This window comes from Pristiophorus japonicus, chromosome 14 (assembly GCF_044704955.1).
Source record: "Pristiophorus japonicus isolate sPriJap1 chromosome 14, sPriJap1.hap1, whole genome shotgun sequence".
Taxonomy (NCBI): Eukaryota; Metazoa; Chordata; class Chondrichthyes; family Pristiophoridae; genus Pristiophorus; species Pristiophorus japonicus.
This window is the reverse complement of record NC_091990.1, coordinates 6,180,898-6,199,044: the sequence shown is the minus strand read 5'-3', so window position 1 is coordinate 6,199,044 and position 18,147 is coordinate 6,180,898.

The following is an 18,147-nucleotide window of genomic DNA, read 5'->3' as shown; positions in this document are numbered from 1 at the left end:
AACTTTAATAAAAATATTCTTGCATCAAACTTTAAAGTTTTCAATTAAGTTGCCTCCACCCCTGCCTGCAGGGTTGGTACCGAGCTTATTCTTTCGAACATCTTCGGTAATGCACGCTTTTCGATGGGGGACGTGGTGGGGGGGCGGGGGGCAGGCGGTAATGTGGAAGGCCCGGCTTGGGCCTCTTCAGAGGCTGATATGCGGATTGGAATGTAAGTGACAGTTGTTTCTGTCAATGGGCGCGGGGTCTGGGCATGCTCCCTTATTGCAGCGGCTAATTCCGACATTCCCTCCCTCATGTGCCCTGATATTGTATCAATTACCTCCAAACATTCCCTCCCTCATGTTCCCGGATACTGTTCCCATTTCTCGTGAGAAATGCTGTTACTTCTCCTAACAGTCCCGATGCCTCATCACCCAGCCCACTGATGGTGTCCAGGAGTGATCGGGCAAGGTCAATGCTCTCCGCACTCATTGCCATCAGCTGAACCACATCTGTTACATTCTGCACCTCAGGACAGTGCTGGGTGTGGCTCACTGCACCACTGGAATCCCCAGCCTCAGACTGTGAGAAACCATACAACGTCCCACCAACACTCGTACAACTCAGGAAAGGGCCTTGCACATCAATGGGCGGCACTTGCACCTCCTCCAGACTGAGTATAACAGTGGGGGCTACATCCTCCCCCTCCCCCTCCCCCCCATGCTCTTGGTCTGGGAGGTGGGATTGGAAGATGTTCTCTTCAGACTCGTCCGTGTCTGAATCTTCTTCGGCATCACCTTCAGCCTCGTCAGGGTTGGCCTCAAGTTCTGCAAAATATAACAGAACAGACAAATGGTTAGCAGCAGAGGAGGGGGCAGGGTGGGTGGTATGAGTAGGCTCACACAGTGCAGGCAGCAGGATCATTTGAAGGACCACGATGAATGATAGCACATTGCATCAACTGAAGCGTAGCTGACGGAGACATCCCCATGAACCGAAGCTTGGCTAGCCCGCGCAGTACTTAACATTAAGCAAAGCCAGACTGTGGAATTTGCAGGACTTACCCTCTCCCTCGAGTGTGGGCCCAGCTTGTGCAGTGGTGGTTGCTTTTCTCCAGGCAGGACCCATCAAAGCAGCGACCCTCTCTTCCAAGGGTGTCAGTGGATGTAGATTTGCCGGGCCTCCTCCTGTTCGAGGTTTTCCCTTTTGTTGTGGGCCACCTTCCTCTGCAAAGATGAAAATGTAACTTTTTAGAGAGAGTGTCTTTCTGCTGGGTAGGACGTACAGATGGTCACATTTACAATTGCAATTCCATTGAATAAATGAAAATATTACTTACACTAACTACTTGACCAAAGTCCTGCCAATTCTTTTTGCACTGGCCTCCAGACCTCGGGGTGGTCACCATTACACAGTAATCTTCTGCAAGTTGGTTCCAACGTTTCTTCATTTCTTTTGGTGAAACTTTTATGTGACCTCTGCTGGTGTCCAGCTCGTGCCATCTGGCCTCAATTACAGTAACCAGTGCCTCCACTTCACCCTGTGACAAATTCTTGGTCTTTGAGCCGCGGTGCATATTGTATTCCAGCTCCGATTTTTCCACTGAGAATTAAAGTTCTCACACACAACTGGCTCTTTAAAAATGGCCGCATGCAGACCGGGAGCTGTACTGGGCATGTGCGCCCATAGCAGTCATGTCAAAAACTTAATTTTTTTCCCCATGCATGTGCAGAAGCGGGGGCATTGTTTTTTCGATGCAGACATTAGGCTCCGCCCCCCGAGGCTACAGGACAGGCTGCACGGCGCCAATTTCTAAAAACAGAGCGGGGAAACTGGGTACTTATTTTTTTGGAGTAGTCGGGGCCAAAGAAAACGGACCTAACTCTTACAGTACGCCAAAAAAACGGCTTTGGGGAAAATTGAGTCCTTTGTTTGGATATATTAGTGTATGAGTACTTAATGCAGTCAGATGAAATTCCTTTGCCTGCTATTTTAACAGAGGTATTAACCTATAACAAACAGGCTAATGTTGGAATAAGAAATTACATGTCATCTGAATGTTAAGTGCACGTACTCTAAAATTGCAAGCGATGATTCGTAGGCCAAAAATACTTGCATTTATAGAATGCCTTATCACATTCAACTGCTTCAGACACTTCCACACTATTACTTTTGCAGTGCTGTGGCCTGCTATAGTGGTTGCTATAAATATCAGCTTTGGTGCAGTGGGCCGCAGTCTCACCTCTGAGTCCCTGGAGGTTGTGGGTTCAAGTCCCACACCAAAGACCTACACACAAAAATCTAGGCTGACACTCTAATCATATCATCATCACAGGCAGTCTCTCGGAATCGAGGAAGACTTGCTTCCACTCTAAAAATGAGTCCTTCGGTGGCTGAACAGTCCAATATGAGGACCACAGTCTCTGTCATAGGTGGGACAGATAGTCGTTGAGGGAAAGGGTGGGTGGGACAGGTTTGCCACACGCTCTTTCTGCCGCCTGCGCTTGATTTCTGCATGCTCGCGACGATGAGACTCGAGGCGATGAGACTCTAATGCTGTACTGTCGGAGGTAGTGGCACTATTTAAAAGAAGAGCAGGGGAAGTTATCCCCGGTGTCCTGCCCAATATTTACTCCTCAATCAATATCACTAAAAAACAGATTATCTGGTCATTATCACATTGCTGTTTGTGGGAGCTTGCTGTGCGCAAATTGGCTGCCGCGTTTCCCACATTACAACAGTGACTACACTCCAAAAGTACTTCATTGGCTGTAAAGCGCTTTGGGACGTCCGGTGGTCGTGAAAGGTGCTATATAAATGCAAGTCTTTCTTTCTTTTTATACTTTTACCAATTGTGTTGACCGATACTGGTGCTGTACACGGTAACGTGAATGGGCGAATCAGAGATGTGCTGGGACTCACACCTCATCTTTCTCAACCCAATCCTCAGTTAGGGCGTTGAGGCAGTGGGAGAAATATCTCTTTTCCCTTCCCCTCGTCTTCTGGGCCATTGCATTTTCCTGTTTCCCTGCCCTCATCCCCCTCCCCCCACCTCCCCCCACCGCCCCCACCCCCTCCCCCACCTTCCCCCCCCCGCCCCCACCCCCCTCCCCCACCTTCCCCCCCCCGCCCCCATCCACACCCACCCCCTTCCACCCCCAGTCTTTGTTAGGATTGCTCCCTCCTCACCAACATACTGGAACAATGGGATCATTATCCTCCTCCTCCATCTCCTTTACCATATCATTGCATTACCGTGAGCCTTTCAGTCTTAATAACATTGTGTAAATACTGCACTTGGGCAAAGCTGTGTCATTTACATTTCTTATCGCTAATATAAGCGCAGGAGTGTTGAAATTAACACACGTGAAATTTCTCCACCGATACATTCCCCAGCCATTGTGAGGCTGGATCTGTTCTGTGAATTGTTCTAGATGTTAAACCTCCTCCAATATTTGCAATACCCTATTAATTTTGTTCAATAATAAATTTTAATATCACAGCAGTGCTGAATGTAACTTGTGCCCGTTGAAAATGAATAGAAACATGTCATCGGGGCTGTGAGTCACTCCACAGGATTTATTATGGATGTGAACCAAATCTTCAACTGCCCAGTGGACTGATGGTCGACACTGGGGAGAGGCAGAGCTAATACATGTCTGCCAATTATCACTTAACAGTTGGCAAGTCGAAGGCATTATTATTTTAATGAAACCGGCTCAGAAACCATGCTAGGGGCTGAGGAACCCCTTGCTGCTGTAGAATAGAAAGAGCGTTTCACAGGTGACTGTGAGTTCCAGCTGTTCTGCCACTCCTCCGCTAAACCATCACTGTCAGCGAGTGTTGCCTGGGATACATCAAAGTGCCCTCGGCTGCTGTCCAGAAACCTATTTTGGGGAAATTGTGTGCGCGTGTGGGCAATGGGCGATGTTTTCTAACCAGCCTGCGTGTGTGGGAATTTCCACAGCCGTGAAAACGGATTGCTGAATTTCTAATGAGAGCAGGTTAAGAACACGGATATGGTAGCACAGTGGGTTTAGAGGGAGCAGGCCCGGAAATCAGTGCGGTCCCGGCCGGCAAGACCATCAGCAGGCCGGGGCCATCAGAGGGAGCAGCGTGCGGCGATATACCACTGCAGGAGGGCGACGGCTGCACAGTCAGGTCGCTGATTGCAGTGCGGGCAGGCACAGCAGGAGGGGCGAAGGAGCGGCAAGGGTTTGTAGAGGGAAGTGACCGGGGCCCAGAAGAGGCGTGAATTCAGGGCCCAGGAGAGGCGAGGGCCCAGGGGCAGCACGGGCCCAGCCCACACTGCGATATGTGTGCGCGCTGGGTCCGTGCAGCAGAGCTGGTCTCCAGTCGTCCTGGTTAACCCTTGCCACTGGACCAAGACCTAGCTCTGTCAAGCCCGTGTGGTGGTTGGTTCCAAGCACAGGCATCTTCCACCCTCCAAGATGTAGTTCTGGACCTGGAATATTAGATCCTTCACTGAAACGCCTGTGAACTCATCCCTTTTTGGCGTGGAAGCAAATCATCCTCGATACGAGGGACCTGCCTATGATGATGAGGGTTATGTTACCGGGCCAGTAATCCCAAGGGCTGGACTAATGATCCAGAGACACAAGTACCAATCCCATCACGGAAGCTGGGGAATTTAAATTCAGTTCATTAAATAAATCTGGAATATAAAAGCTAATGTCAATAATGGTGACCCTGAAACTACCGGATTGTCAAAAAAAAAAACATCTGGTTCATTAATGCCCTTCAGGGAAGGAAATCTGCCGCCCTTACCCGGTCTGGCCTATATGTGACTCCAGACCCACAGCAATGTGGTTGATTCTTAACTGCCCTCTGAAATGGCTCAGCAAACCACATGGACTGCAGTGGTTCAAGAAGGCCCTTCTCAGGGGCAATTAGGGATGGACAATAAATGCCAGCCTTGCCAGTGAAGCCCACATCCTATAAATTAAAAAATTATTATTGGTTTAAAAAAAAACCCTTCCTTTGTGGGGAAGTTGGGCAATTGGCTGTATTCTCTCTCTATGGCTGGGATTTGCTGGGGGAAGGAGGGTTGGGGTCAGGGCTCCGATGTGGTTGGGTTTCCCCCAGGCCGAAGTTAACGGCAGGGCCTGAGGCCTTGGCTCCCCTCCCGCAGTCAGCCAGCTTGAGGGGCGGGCTGGCGGGCCTTTGGCTGGACAGAGGAGGGAGGGAGGGTTTGGGTGAGGGACCGGCCGCTAAAGGGAGAGAAGACTGGGGGCCGGGCAAAGGATCGGGGGGTGGGACAGTGAGGCGGGGGGGTGGGAGGGGGGTTGAAGAGAAGATCGGGGCCAGCCACAGGAGGATTGGAGTCGGCCTCAGCATCAATGTTGTGGGGATCGGAGGCCTGGGGCAGCAATTGGAGGCACCGTGGGAGGGTCTCCGATCGCGGAGGGAGGGGGGGCAGTTAGGCAGGGACCCTGGACCCAGGAGGCAGGTAGAAAGCCATTTACCTCCTGGATCCAGCACTCCCCTGGGAGCGGGTTGGTCGTCCGCCCTCATCCATCATCCAACAACAACAACTTGTATTTATATAGCGCCTTTAACGTAGTGAAACGCCCCAGGGCGCTTCACAGGAGTATTATGAGATTAAGAATTTGACACCGAGCTGCATAAGTAACAATTAGCGCAGGTGACCAAAAGCTTGGTCAAAGAGGGAGGTTTTAAGGAGCATCTTGAAGGAGGAAAGAGAGTCAGAGAGGTGGAGAGGTTTAGGGAGGGAGTTCCAGAGCTTGGGGCCCAGAGCTGAAGGCACGGCCACCGATGGTGGAACGATTATAATCAGGGATGCTCAGGAGGCCAGAATTAGAGGAGCGCAGACATCTCGGGGGGTTGTGGGGCTGGAGGAGGTTACAGAGATAGGGAGGGGCGAGGGCCATGGAGGGATTTGTAAACAAGGATGAGAATTTTGAAATCGAGGCATTGCTTAACCGGGAGCCAATGTAGGTCAGTGAGCACAGGGGGTGATGGGTGAGTGAGATTTGTTGCGAGTTTAAGACACGGGCAGCCGAGTTTTGGATCACCTCTAGTTTACGTAGGGTAGAATGTGGCAGGCCAGCCAGGAGTGCGTTGGAATAGTCAAGTCTAGAGATAACAAAGGCATGGATGAAGGTTTGCATAATTACATATTCCAAGCAGTTGTACATTTTAAGATATGTACTTGTACATGCAATGCATCAGTGACGTGGAGAGACTGGAGAAGCTGGGCTTGTTCTCCTCGGAGCAGAGAAGGTTAAGGGAAGATTTAAGGGTTTTGATCGAGTAAATAGAGAGAGACTGTTTCCAGTGGCAGAAGGGTTGGTAACCAGAGGGCACAGATTGCAGGTAATTGGCAAAAAGACCAGAGGGGAGATGAGGGAACATTTTTACGGCAGTACGTTATGAGGATGTGGAATGCACTGCCTGAAAATACTGGAAGTTTTACTGCAAAATATGTTTTCTCAGAGCTAAAGAACTGTCTCTCGTAGCAACCAAAAGATCCTAAGTTGTCTGTACTGTTTCTTCTCTCTTATTGTTAACTCTTCAATCCATCATCATCATAGGCAGTCCCTCGGAATCGAGGAAGACTCCACTCTAAAAATGAGTTCTCAGGTGACAGAACAGTCCAATACGGGACTCACAGTCTCTGTCACAGGTGGGACAGACAGTGGTTGAAGGAAAGGGTGGGTGGGGAGTCTGGTTTGCCGCACACTCCTTCCGCTGCCTGCGCTTGGTTTCTGCATGCTCTCGGCGACGAGACACGAAGTGCTCAGCGCCCTCCCGGATGCTCTTCCTCCACTTAGGGCGGTCTTTGGCCAGGGACTCTCAGGTGTCGGTGGGGATGTTGCACTTTATCAAGGAGGCTTTGAGGGTGTCCCTGTAACATTTCCTCTGCCCACTTTGGGCTCGCTTGCCGTGTAGGAGTTCCGAGTAGAGCACTTGCTTTGGGAGTCTTGTGTTTGGCATGCAGGCAATGTGGCCCGCCCAACGGAGCTGGTCGAGTGTTGTCAGTGCTTCGATGCTGGGGATGTTGGCCTGATCGAGGACACTAACGTTGGTGCACCTATCCTCCCAGAGGATTTGCAGGATCTTGCGGAGACATCGTCGGTGGTATTTCTCCAGCGATTTGAGGTGACTACTGTACATGGTCCACGTCTATAAGCCATAAAGGAGGGCGGGTATTACTACAGCCCTGTAGACCATGAGCTTGGTGGCAGTTTTGAAGTCCTGGTCTTTGAACACTCTCTTCCTAAGTGGCCAAATGCTGCACTGCCGCACTGGAGGCAGTGTTGAGCCATGTCATCGATGTCTGCCCTTGCTGATAAAAGGCTCCTGAGATATTGAAAGTGATCCACGTTATCTAGGGCCGCGATGTGGACCACTTTCAATCGGTGCAGCTACAGGGAGAAGGCAACAAAGAAATAGAAAGAAATAGAAAAGTGACGTCACAGCCAAGGGGGTAAGTGATTAGCTGGTGATTGGTGAGTAGTTTTTCTTTTTTCTCTTCTATATCAGTGAGTAACTTTTGCATTGTTGTTGCCAATTTAAGTTAATCTAAGGGTTAAGTCATGGCAGGAGAGCTCGGACACGTGTTATGCTCCTCCTGTACTATGTGGGAAATCCGGTGTCCCGGACGACTACGTGTGCGGGAAGTGTATCCGCATCCAGCTCCTGACGGACCGCGTTGCGGAATTGGAGCTGAAGGCAGATTCACTCTGGAGCATCCACGATGCTGAGAATGACATGAATAGCACGTTTAGTGAGTTGGTCTTACCGCAGGTAAAGGGTCCACAGCCAGATAGGGAATGGAAGACCAGCAGGAAGAGCAGTGCAAGGAAGGTAGTGCATGGATCCCCTGTGGTCATCCCCCTGCAAAACAGATACACCGCTTTGGGTACTGTTGAGGGGGATGTCTCATCAGGGGAGGGCAGCAGCAGCCAAGTTTATGGCACCGTGGCTGGCTCTGTTGCACAGGAGGGCAGGAAAAAGAGTGGGAGAGCGATAGTGATAGGGGATTCAATTGTAAGGGGAATAGATAGGCGTTTCTGCGGCCACAACCGAGACTCCAGGATGGTATGTTGCCTCCCTGGTGCAAGGATCAAGGATGTCTCGGAGCGGGTGCAGGACATTCTGAAAAGGGAGGGTGAACAGCCAGTTGTCATGGTGCACATTGGTACCTACGATATAGGTAAAAAAACGGGATGAGGTCCTACGAGATGAATTTAAGGAGCTAGGAGCTAAATTAAAAAGTAGGACTTCAAAAGTAGTAATCACGGGATTGCTACCAGTGCCACGTGCAAGTCAGAGTAGGAATCGCAGGATAGCTCAGATGAATACGTGGCTTGAGCAGTGGTGCAGCAGGGAGGGATTCAAATTCCTGGGACATTGGAACCGGTTCTGTGGGAGGTGGGACCAGTACAAACCGGACGGTCTGCACCTCGGCAGGACTGGAACCAATGTCCTAGGGGGAGTGTTTGCTAGTGCTGTTGGGGAGGAGTTAAACTAATATGGCAGGGGGATGGGAACCTATGCAGGGAGACAGAGGGAAACAAAATGGAGACAGAAGCAAAAGACAGAAAGGAAATGAGTAAAAGTGGAGGGCAGAGAAACCCAAGGCAAAAAACAAAAAGGGCCACTTTGTAGCAACATTCTAAAGGGGCAAAGTGTGTTAAAAAGGCAAGACTGAAGGCTCTGTGCCTCAATGCGAGGAGTATTCAGAATAAGGTGGACGAATTAACTGTGCAGATAGCAGTTAACGGATATGATGTGGTTGGCATCACGGAGACATGGCTCCAGGGTGACCAAGGCTGGGAACTCAACATCCAAGGGCATTCAACCTTTAGGAAGGATAGACAGAAAGGAAAAGGAGGTGATGTGACGTTGCTGGTTAAAGAGGAAATTAATGCAATTGTAAGGAAAGACTTTAGCTTGGATGGTGTGGAATCGCTATGGGTGGAGCTACGGAATACCAAGGGGCAGAAAACGCTAGTGGGAGTTGTGTACAGACCTCCAAACAGTAGTAGTGATGCTGGGGAGGGCATCAAACTGGAAATTAGGGGTGCATGCAATAAAGGTGCAGCAGTTATCATGAGTGACTTTAATATGAATATAGATTGGGCTAACCAAACTGGAAGCAATGCGGTGGAGGAGGATTTCCTAGAGTGCATAAGGGATGGTTTTCGAGACCAATATGTCGAGGAACCAACTCGGGGGGAGGCCATCTTTGACTGGGTGTTGTGTAATGAGGGAGGATTAATTAGCAATCTCGTTGTGCGAGGCCCCTTGGGGAAGAGTGACCATAATATGGTGGAATTCTACATTAGAATGGAAAATGAAACAGTTAATTCAGAGACCAGGGTCCAGAACTTAAAGAAGGGTAACTTTGAAGGTATGAGACGTGAATTGGCTAGGATAGATTGGCAAATGATACTTAAGGGGTTGACTGTGGATGGGCAATGGCAGACATTTAGAGACCACATGGATGAACTACAACAATTGTACATCCCTGTCTGGCGTAAAAATAAAAAAGGGAAGGTGGCTCAACCGTGGCTATCAAGGGAAACCAGGGATAGTATTAAAGCCAAGGAAGTGGCATACAAATTGGCCAGAAATAGCAGCGAACCCGGGGACTGGGAGAAATTTAGAACTCAGCAGAGGAGGACAAAGGGTTTGATTAGGGCAGGGAAAATAGAGTACGAGAGGAAGCTTGCAGGGAACATTAAAATGGACTGCAAAAGCTTCTATAGATATGTAAAGAGAAAAAGGTTAGTAAAGACAAATGTAGGTCCCCTGCAATCAGAATCAGGGGAAGTCATAACTGAGAACAAAGAAATGGCAGACCAATTGAACAAGTACTTTGGTTCGGTATTCACTAAGGAGGACACAAACAACCTTCCGGATATAAAAGGCGTCAGAGGATCTAGTAAGAAGGAGGAACTGAGGGAAATCCTTATTAGTCGGGAAATTGTGTTGGGAAAATTGATGGGATTGAAGGCTGATAAATCCCCAGGGCCTGATGGTCTGTATCCCAGAGTACTTAAGGAGGTGGCCTTAGAAATAGCGGATGCATTGACAGTCATTTTCCAATATTCCATAGACTCTGGATCAGTTCCTATGGAGTGGAGGGTAGCCAATGTAACCCCACCTTTTAAAAAAGGAGAGAGAGAGAAAACAGGGAATTATAGACCGGTCAGCCTGACATCAGTAGTGGGTAAAATGATGGAATAAATTATTAAGGATGTCATAGCAGAGCATTTGGAAAGAGGTGACATGATAGGTCCAGGTCAGCATGGATTTGTGAAAGGGAAATCATGCTTGACAAATCTTCTGGAATTTTTTGAGAATGCTTCCAGTCGAGTGGACAAGGGAGAACTAGTTGATGTGGTGTATTTGGACTTTCAGAAGGCTTTAGACAAGGTCCCACACAAGAGATTAGTGTGCAAAGTTAAAGCACATGGGATTGGGGGTAGTGTGCTGACGTGGATTGAGAACTGGTTGGCAGACAGGAAGTAAAGAGAAGGAGTAAATGGGTACTTTTCAGAATGGCAGGCAGTGACTAGTGGGGTACTGCAAGGTTCTGTGCTGGGGCCCCAGCTGTTTACATTGTACATTAATGATTTAGACGAGGGGATTAAATGTAGTATCTCCAAATTTGCAAATGACATTAAGTTGGGTGGCAGTGTGAGCTGCGAGGAGGATGCTATGAAGCTGCAGAGTGACTTGGATAGATTAGGTTAGTGGGCAAATGCGTGGCAGATGAAGTATAATGTGGATAAATGTGAGGTTATCCACTTTGGTGGTAAAAACAGAGAGACAGACTATTATCTGAATGGTGACAGATTAGGAAAAGGGGAGGTGCAACGAGACCTGGGTGTCATGGTACATCAGTCATTGAAGGTTGGCATGCAGGTACAGCAGGCGGTTAAGAAAGCAAATGGCATGTTGGCCTTCATAGCGAGGGGATTTGAGTGCAGGGGCAGGGAGGTGTTGCTACAGTTGTACAGGGCCTTGGTGAGGCCACACCTGGAGTATTGTGTACAGTTTTGGTCTCCTAACTTGAGGAAGGGCATTCTTGCTGTTGAGGGAGTGCAGCGAAGGTTCACCAGACTGATTCCCAGGATGGCGGGATGATTTAGACAAAGAAAGACTGGATCAACTGGGCTTGTATTCACTGGAGTTCAGAAGAATGAGAGGGGATCTCATAGAAACATTTAAAATTCTGACGGGTTTAGACAGGTTAGATGCAGGAAGAATGTGCCCAATGTTGGGGAAGTCCAGAACCAGGGGTCACAGTCTAAGGATAAGGGGTAAGCCATTTAGGACTGAGATGAGGAGAAACTTCTTCACCCAGAGAGTGGTGTACCTGTGGAATTCTCTACCACAGAAAGTTGTTGAGGCCAATTCACTAAATATATTCAAAAAGGAATTAGATGTGGTCCTTACTACTCGGGGGATCAAGGGGTATGGTGAGAAAGCAGGAATGGGGTACTGAAGTTGCATGTTCAGCCATGAACTCATTGAATGGTGGTGCAGGCTCGAAGGGCCGAATGGCCTACTCCTGCACCTATTTTCTATGTTTCTATGTTTCTCTGATGACTTGGGGGGGCAGTGCTGTGTGGCGGGGTCAGGTTGGTGGAGTACCTTTGTCTTACGGATGTTTAGTGTTAGGCCCATGCTCTCGTACGCCTCGATGAAGATGTCGACTGTGACTTGAAGTTCAGCCTCTGAATGTGTGCAGACGTAAGCGTCATCCGCGTACTGTAGCTCGACGACAGAGGATGGGGCGGTCTTGGATCAGGCCTGGAGACGTTGAAGGTTGAATAGGTTCGCACTGGTTCTGTAGTTTAGTTCCACTTCAGCTTGTTGAGTGTGAGGTGGAGCATTGCAGTGAGAAGATCGAGAAGAGGGTTGGCGCGATGACGCAGCCCTGCTTGAACCTGGTCTGGATGTGGATTGGGTCTGTAATGAATCCATTGGTCAGGAGTACAGCTTGCATCGTTGCTGACAAGAATCCTCATTGCTTATCACTGCAACAAAATGAATGTAAATATTAGTTTCTACAGGATTTGCAAATAATGATGACAATTTTGAAATCGAGGCATTGCTTAACTGGAAGCTATTGTAGGTCAGCGAGCACAGGGGTTCATGGCAAACGAGCCAAAGATGGGCAGAGGAAACATTACAAGGACACCCTCAAAGCCACCCTGATAAAGTGCAACATCCCCACCGACACCTGGGAGTCCCTGGCCAAAGACTGCCCTAAGTGGAGGAAGTGCATCCGGGAGGGCGCTGAGCACCTCGAGTCTCATCGCCGAGAGCATGCAGAAACCAAGCGCAGGCAGTGGAAGGAGCGTGCGGAAAACCTGTCCCACCCACCCTTACCCTCAACGACAATTATCTGTCCCACCTGTGGCAGGGACTGTGGCTCTTGTATTGGACTGTTCAGCCACCTTTGGACTCATTCTAAGTGTGGAAGCAAGTCTTCCTCGATTCCGAGGGACTGCCTATGATGATGATGATGGGTGAGCGGGACTTGGTGCAAGTGAAAGCCAGGGTTGGAGGTGGGATTAGGTTGGGAATCCCATGTTTAACAAATGAGCTGCCCGCCCGCTCCAAACCCAACCCTTTTATTTTTATGTTAACATTCCCCCCTTTAGTATTTGGTTTATTTTTAACTGGGTTTCCTTCTATCTGTCACCTGCCAATCGTAATCACTCACTTCCACGTCGCTGCCTTCAGCAGGCAGAGTGGGCCAGGCTCCTTTGTCACCTTTGGCACCAATGCCCTGGGCTGACAGGAGGACTGACGGCTGCAGAGTAAGATAAAACATCGCTGTTATCCGGAGCTAGGATGCTGCGCCTCAGGGGACATGCCACTGAGTAGCCCGGGCATAAACCAACAAAATCCATCAAATTGTGGGCCCCATCAACACTTTCACCACACGGCTGTTGGCCTGTGAGATTCGGTTATCAAGTTTTAACGAAAGTGCCATTGATTGCATTATCTTTACTGATGATGTTGTCAGTTTGCTCTCACACTGATGTATTAATCAGAAGGAAAGTCATTTCGTGAAACTTTAAAAAAAAAGTCACATCAGCAGAAATAACGAGGTTAGGAACCGAGGTTTGCAGAAACTCCATTTAAAACATCCACACGCTCTCCTAATGGAGAAAATAGATCAAGCCCAATCAATCGAAAGGGGCCTCTATCAGCGTGGGTTTGGTGACAAACTATTAATGAAACAAGACCCTGAAAATCTGGGCTGGATCTTGCTAGAGTGGGGCATCTTGCAGCGTACAATGTTCGTTAAACTTTTTCCTGCACCCTTCACAGAATCACAGAACGGTTACAGCACAGAAGGAGGCCATTCGGCCCGTCGAGCCCGTGCCGGCTCTCTGCAGGAGCACCTCAGCCAGTCCCACTCCCCCGCCCTTTCCCCGGAGCCCTGCAATTTATTTTTCCTTCAGGCACTTATCCAACTCCCTTTTGAAAGCCGCGATTGAGTCTGCCTCCACCACCCTCTCAGGCAGCGCATTCCAGATCCTAACCACTCGCTGCGTAAAAAGTTTATTCCTCGTGTCGCCTTTGGTTCTTCTGCCAATTGCCTTAAATCTGTGTCCCTCTGGTTCTCGACCCTTCCACCAATGGGAACAGTTTCTCTCAATCTACTCTGTCCAGACCCCTCATGATTTTGAACACCTCGATCAAATCTCCTCTCAACCTTCTCTGCTCCAAGGAGAATAACCCCAGCTTCTCCAGTCTATCCACATCACTGAAGTCCCTCATCCCTGGAACCATTCTCCTAAATCTCCCTCTGCACCCTCTCTAAGGCCTTCACATCCTTCCTAAAGTGTGGTGCCCAGAATTGGACACAATACTCCACTTGGGGCCGAACCCGTGTTTTATACAGGTTCATCAGCTCAAAATATTTTTGTGCCGTCATTTGCTGGCAGATCGAGCTGATAACGGAGCAGCGAGGGTAAAGGGGCATCTGGGACCTCCTGAAGGGTGGGATCAGCAGTCTATCTCCTTAACCAGTGAGATTTAAGGATTGAGAAAGAAACAGAGGAACGGTGGAGAAGGAGGGCGAATGAGTGTCAAATCAGATACAGAAAGAGAAATAAAGAGAGGGAAAGAAAGATTGCATTAAAAGAGAGAGAGAGAGAGAAAAAAAGCAGACAGAAAGGAAAAATATGAACGAATTTTACACCGTATTATACCAGGAATATCTGACCCGTTGTGTGTGATCGCTGTGTGAATTCCTCTCTGCCACCTTGGTGGTGGTTGAGTTGTTTAAAATGAACGGGTTAAAGCCTCCACTGCGAGAATGGAGAGGAAATTCAGGCAAAGTGCGAAGCAATGCTGACTGATAAAGGTGTCACTCTTCTAAACCATGGACTACCTTCCCTTCCGATTGACTCAGTAAAGGCAGCGTACAGCTGAGCCTCACAGTGTGGATCAATCCCCGATCGATTAGTGCTTGTAGCAGGGGATGCTGCAACAGTCTTTGCGTCTTTGGGCTATAATCAGTCAGGATCCCGATCACCGTACACAGTGACTCCCCTGATCAATACACAGTGACCCCCCCGATCAATACACAGTGACCACCGCCCCCCCGATCAATACACAGTGACCACTCCCCTGATCAATACACAGTGACCCCCCCTCGATCAATACACAGTGACCCCCCCGATCAATACACAGTGATCCCCCCCCAAGATCAATACATAGTGACCCCACCCCCCCGATCAATACACAATGACCCCCCCCCGGTCAATACACAGTGACCCCCCCCCCCACCCCGATCAATACACAGTGACCCTCCTGATCAATACACAGTGACCCCCCCGATCAATGCACAGTGACACCCCCTCGATCAATACACAGTGACCCCCCCCCGATCAATACACAGTGACCCCCCCGATTAATATACAGTGACACCCCCCCCGATCAATACACAGTGACCCCTCTGATCAATATACAGTGAACCCCCCGATCAATACACAGTGACCCCCCTGATCAATACACAGTGACACCCCCCCCGATTAATACACAGTGACCCCCCCGATCAATACACAGTGACCCCTCTGATCAATACACAGTGAACCCCCCGATCAATACACAGTGACCCCCCCGATCAATACACAGTGACCCCTCCGATCACTGTACACAGTGACCCCCCCCGATCAATGCACAGCGACCCCCCCCCCCACCGATCAATACACAGTGACCCCCCCGATCAATACACAGTAACCTCCCTGATCACCGTACTCAGTGACCCCCCCTGATTAATACACAGTGACACCCCCCTGATCAATACACAATGACCCTCCCCCCCGATCAATAAACAGTGACCCCGCCAATCACTGTAGGCAGTAACCTCCCCCCTCGATCATTACACAGTGACTCCCTCCGATCACCATACACAGTGACTCTCCCCGATCAATACACAGTAACCCCCCCTGATCAATACGCAGTGACCGCCCCCCCCCGATCAATACACAGTGACCCCCCCCCGATCAATACACACAGTGACCCCCCCGATCAATACACAGTGACCCCCCCCCACCGATCAATACACACAGTGACCCCCCGATCCATACACAGTGATCCCCCGATCAATCCACAGTGACCCCTCCCCCCCGATCAATACGCAGTGACCGCCCCCCCCCGATCAATACACAGTGACCCCCCCCCGATCAATACACACAGTGACCCCCCCCGATCAATACACAGTGACCCCCCCACCGATCAATACACACAGTGACCCCCCGATCCATACACAGTGATCCCCCGATCAATCCACAGTGACCCCTCCCCCCCGATCAATACACAGTGACCCCCCCACCGATCAATACACACAGTGACCCCCCCGATCAATACACAGTGACCCCCCCGATCAATACACACAGTGATCCCCCGATCAATCCACAGTGACCCCTCCCCCCCGATCCATACACAGTGATCCCCCGATCAATCCACAGTGACCCCTACCCCCCGATCAATACACAGTGACCCCCCCGATCAATACACAGTGACGCCTGCACTGTGTGGCTGGGTGGATATTAGGTGAAGGCAGGACTGGGCGCGGTGTAAGCTTCTCCACGACCGCTCTCCAGGCTCAGGTGTGAAGAATTGACACCGGGACAAGGTCCTCGACGATGAGTGGTGCCCATGGAAACTGATGTCAGCGGCCAGTGCCTTCAGGAGTTGAGGAAAAGAGATGAATATTGGCAAAAAAGTGCATCTTGAGTTGAAGTTAGAAGAAAAACATTGATTTCCTTAGAATGAGAAATCATCAGTCTCAGATTCTGAAAGGCATCTGGCTTCGGAGGCTCAGTAGAATTTAAAGAAATCCTTCCCAAACCAGTATCCCACTCCACCTAGTTTTTAAAAAAATCTGTGAAACATAAATCATTAACTCAAACTGATTAAAGAGGGGACTGTATTAAAACAGAAACTTTCAAACAAGTGCCCCCTTGTTTATTGGGGTTTTTTGGGGGGGGGTTTGAGGGCACTAAAACACAAATTATACAAGTGCCCCCTGGCTAAAAGCGGGGGGGGGGGGGGAGCACTAAAACCAACACAATAAACAAATTCATCTTTAGACATTTAAAATCAAATAAAAATTTGGTTGCCGGGGGTGATGATGCACTCCAGTCCCTCCGGTGCCCACCTCTCGCGGAAGGCCGCGATCGTACCGGTGGACACTGCCAACAGCTCTACAACTCTTTTTGATTGGAGAAAATTAAACATTTTAATCAAGTGCCCCCCGATCTGGGGGACACTCCAAACACTTTTCACGTGCCTTTTTTTTTTGTTTTTTTGGTGATTTTTGTGGGGTTTTTTTGGGCAGTAAAACCATAAATTTTACAAGTGCCCCCTATAAAAGGGGAGGGGGACACTAAAACCGGCAATAAAACAAATTAAACTTTAAAACATATAAAATCAAATTAAAATTTGGTTGCCGGGGGTGACGGTGCACATCGGTGGACACCGCCAACAGCTCTACAACTCTTTTGGGGAGAAAAGTAGACATTAAATCAAGTGCCCCCCATTCTGGGGGACACTCCAAACATTTTTCAAGGCCCTTTTTGTGTTTTTTTTTTGGGCACTAAAATCATATTTTTTTTTTCAAGTGCCCCCTATAAAGGGGAGGGGGACACTAAAAACCCGGCAATTAAAACAAATTAGACTTTAAAACATATAAAATCAAATTAAAATTTGTTTGCCGGGGGTGACGGATGCACTCCAGTCCCTCCGGCATCCACCTCTCACGGAAGGCCGAGAGCGTACCGATGGACACTGTTCACAGCTCTACAAACCTGTGAGCATATTCACAGGTGCATACATTACACCTGATGTCTCACCTGGAAAGCTATATGGGGAGTGTTGGCCCAGTACCCTGCGCCCTGACCCCAGCCATTCGCCTTCAGCAACATGTGAATGGCAGGGGGCTGGGGGTGATGGTGATTAAAATATTTCCTAAATAAATCCATTACCTTCCCAGCACTGACTCATCCCTGATGGAGCCAACTTCCTCACATCTGGAGACCTGTACACCTCATCTAACTGAGCCCCAGCCAGCAGCATTACACCCACTCCCGAGTGAGCTGAGGGAGTGAAAACTCCCAGCGTGATCAGTCGTTGCATGTGATAGATAGATAGAAAGAAAGAAAGAGAGAAAGAAAGAGAGAAAGAGAGAAAGAAAGAAAGAAAGAAAGAAAGAAAGAAAGAAAGAAAGAAAGAAAGAAAGAAAGAAAAAAAGAAAGAAAGAAAGAAAGAAAGAAAGAGAGAGAAAGAAAGACTTGCATTTATATAGCGCCTTTCACGACCACCGGACGTCTCAAAGCACTTTACAGCCAGTACTTTTGAAGTGTCATCATCATAGGCGGTCCCTCGAAACGAGGATGACTTGCTTCCACGCCAAAAAAATAGGATGAGTTCACAGGTGTTTCGAATGAAGAACCCGAACTGCATCCGCAAGGGTGGAAGATGCCTGTGCGTGGATTTTTTTAACGTGGGGTGACCGTTGCACACCAGCCACCACACGGGCTTGACAGAGCGAGGTCTTGGTCCAGTGGCAAGGACGACTGGAGACCTGCTCTGTTGCACGGACCCAGTGCGCACATATCACAGTGTGGGCTGGGCCC